This window comes from Cervus canadensis, chromosome 16, assembly GCF_019320065.1.
Source record: "Cervus canadensis isolate Bull #8, Minnesota chromosome 16, ASM1932006v1, whole genome shotgun sequence".
In the NCBI taxonomy this organism is placed as follows: Eukaryota; Metazoa; Chordata; class Mammalia; order Artiodactyla; family Cervidae; genus Cervus; species Cervus canadensis.
The window spans coordinates 9560840-9564544 of NC_057401.1; positions in this window are offsets into that span (position 1 = coordinate 9560840).

Below are 3705 nucleotides of genomic sequence, written 5' to 3' on the forward strand. Positions count from 1 at the left end.
GGACACGACTGAGCAACTGAACTGAACTGAACTGAAGTGGAAACTTGTTCACTAATCATTTGAGTCACTTACTTGATCATGGCAAGTTCCAAGATTCATCAAATGTAGGTTTTTGGTGTGAAAATTCCATATGCACAAAGACTGGTTCCAGTTGATGAAGTTAAATTTTTTTCTTCTAAGATTTATTTTATAAACATGTATGAAAAGTTCTACATTATTGTTGGTCAGATTACAGAACAATCTGCCTTGAAGCCAGTATACAGTTTTCAAGATCATCAGAGACACTGTTCTTTTAGTTCTTCAAAGAAAATGGTTTGACTTGTTTTACTTCTTGTTATCTAAGATTTAAAAGTATATACATATACATCAACTTATTTGTGCAGCAATTAATCTATGAAGCCATGATTTACTGTTAATGTTAACCCACACCGTCTGTTGGCATTTCACGATAACTTGAAAACAGCTCCAGTGACAAAGGGGAGGCAACTTTAGGCAAAAGAGCTGTTGCTGGGAAAGAGTTATTTCTTTCAACAGCCGCCTTTGGACTGCTGTCACTTTCATCACCAACTAGATCAGATGCTAAGAAATGGCCCAGCAGTCCCTCTTCAGTTCCTTTTCGCCATAAGGGTGGTGTCATCTGCATATCTGAGGTTATTGATACTTCTCTTGGCAATCTTGATTCCAGCTTGTGCTTCATCCAGCCTGGCATTTCACATGATATAAATTAAATAAGTTAAATAAGCAGGGTGACAATATACAGCCTTGACGTACTCCTTTTCCCAATTTGCAACCAGTCCATTGTTCCATGTCCATTTCTAAGTGTTGCTTCTTGACGCGCATACAGATTTCTCAGGAGGCAGGTAAGGTGGTCTGGTATTCCCATCTCTTTAAGAATTTTCCACAGTTTGTGTTGATGAACAGAGTCAAAGGCTTTGGCATAGTCAATAAAGCGGATGTTTTTCTGGAACTCTCTTGCTTTTTCGATGATCCAATGGGTGTTGACAATTTGATCTCTGGTTCCTCTGCCTTTTCTAAATCCAGCTTGAACATCTGGAGGTCTGCTTAATGAAATTCTTTCTCATGCAAGCGCAATTTATACATCTGTGAATAACCTTCCTCTAGTAGACTAGCCTGCTGACAGAAGCGCCAGAGCTGGGTTGGGTTCCCACAATTCATTGATTTACCAAACACTTTTTAGGCATCACTTATTCTGAACTGGCCTCATGAGGAGAACAGAAATAAAACATGAAGACACTTGCTCACAGGGGCTGCTAGCAGGAAAAACAGTTATGAAAATAAAGTGCTGTGTGTACAGGGCAGAACCACCAGGACTAGCCAGTGAGAGGGTCCCGTGGCCTCAGAGGACGGAGCTGTTCCTGCAGTAGGGGTTACACATCCAGCCATGTGTGTGGGGCCCTGCCAGGTGTCAGGCGTGGCACTCAGACTGGGGACCCTCCATGACTGTGATGTTAAATTTAGTGTTTCCATCAATTCAGTTCAGTTCAGTCGCTCAGTCGTGTCCGACTCTTTGAGACCCCATGAATCGCAGCACGCCAGGCCTCCCTGTCCATCACCAGTGTTTCCATAAGTGCCTTCAAATCTGATGAAATGGTTTCCTTTGGAAATCCACTACCCTATGTTTTGAGTGCTTTGTCTACCATGTGGAATAACTTTATAAAATCCACATAGTGATTCAAATCTGGATGTCACCATGAAGGAAAAAAGAACGTGTTTTCTCTAATAAAAATTGCGGTGGGTTCATTTTTATTGAGGAGCCAAGTAAGGAGAAATTTACTTCTTTACTTTCTGGTAAGTAGAAATACTTTTTCAACAAAGAAACTTGCCATTAAATACTAATTAAAGCTAATTCCTCCTTGAAAACATGCTAAGTGAAGAAAGGCACAAAAGATCACACATGATCCCAGAGCAAGGAAATCTAGACAGTAGGTTAGTGGTTGTGAGGGACTAGAAAAAGGAGAGAATGTGGAGTGACTTTACTGGATACAAGGTTTCTTTTGCGGGGGTGGTTAAAACATTTTGCACTTTAGTGGTGGAAATGCAGTCTTGTGACTACACTAAAACCTGCTGAATTGTAGCCTTAAATAATGAATAGGCTCCCTTGCCACAACTAGAGAAAGACCATGCAGCAAGGAAGACCCAGCACAGCCAAAAACCAACAAATTTTTTTAAATGATGAGTATTATAGAATGTAAAGTCTATCTTTAAAAATTTACATAAAAAGAAACCTGGTTCCAAACTGTTTAAACTTCTGCATCGTATTGCCATTGTGAGAATTATGACTGAAGAAATCTAAGTGAGCGTTTACATCTACAGAAGCTGAAGAGAGCCCTCAAATTTCCCTTTTTTTTTTTTTTAAATTCAATTACAATAGAAACATGGAAGCCATTTAGCAAGTCTAAAATGCTCAATAAGGCATACTGGAAAAGTATAGGGTAAGCTTCTACAAAGAACTAAAAACCTGCTTGACCCATGTAAACACAAAGATTTATTAAAAAAAAATACAATTCATGTTTTTAAGTTCAAAAAGTCACGAGAAGATTTGGGAGAAGAAATATTAAATGCAATGGCTGGGCCGTGTTAAAGGAATGCTGGGTTACAGACAGCTGTGTAAATGCTCTGTGCCTCAGTTTCCTCATCTTTAAATGGGAACGCCTTGCCATTCTAAGTCGCTTCAGTCGTGTCCGACTCTGTGCGACCCCACGGACTGTAACCTGCCAGGCTCCTCGGTCTATAGGATTCTCCAGGCAAGAATATGGGAGTGGGCTGCCATTTCCTTCTCCACTAAATGGTAATGCTGCTGCTGCTAAGTCACATCAGTCGTGTCCGACTCTGTGCGACCCCATAGACGGCAGCTCACCAGGCTCCCGTCCCTGGGATTCTCCAGGCAAGAACACTGGAGTGGGTTGCCATTTCCTTCTCCAATGCGTGAAAGTGAAAAGTGAAAGTGAAGTCGCTCAGCCGTGTCCGACTCTTTGCGACCCCATGGACTGTAACCTACCAGGCTCCTCCGTCCATGGGATTTCACAGGCAAGAGTACTGGAGTGGGTTGCCATTGCCTTCATCAATTAAATGGTAATAAGAGCCCCTAATTCAAAAGATTGTTGTGAACATAAGTACATAAAGGGGCTTCCCACGTGGCGCTAGTGGTAAAGAACCTGCCTGCTAATGGAGAAAACCAAGAGATGTGGGTTCAATCCCTGGCTTGTGAAGATCCCTTGGAGGAGGGCGTGGCAACCCACCCACTCCAGTATTCTTGCCTGGAGAATCCCCATGGACAGAGGAGTCTGGTGGACTACAGTCCCTAGGGTCACACAGAGTCGGACACAACTGAAGCAACTTAGCACAAGTACATGAAGCTCTTAAAAGCACTTTTTAAAAAAATGGCAGCTATATTATTATCGGTTAACAATGGACTGATTTTTACTTCTTGCTTACCCATATTTTCTAAGTGACCTGCAACGAACATTGTTTTTCTAAGAGTATTTATTGTGGGTCGAAACACTCTACAAGCAGACGCAAAAGTGAAATCGAAGAACTTAAAGGATACAGAGACGGAACACCGACGCGCCCGACGGAGGCCGACGGAGGCAGGGGGAGCCCGCGAGCGAAGAGCACACGGCGCCCCCCCCGCGCCGGCCGGCAGCCCCCAGGCCTCCATGCTCTTCCGGTCCCAGAGGCCGGGCG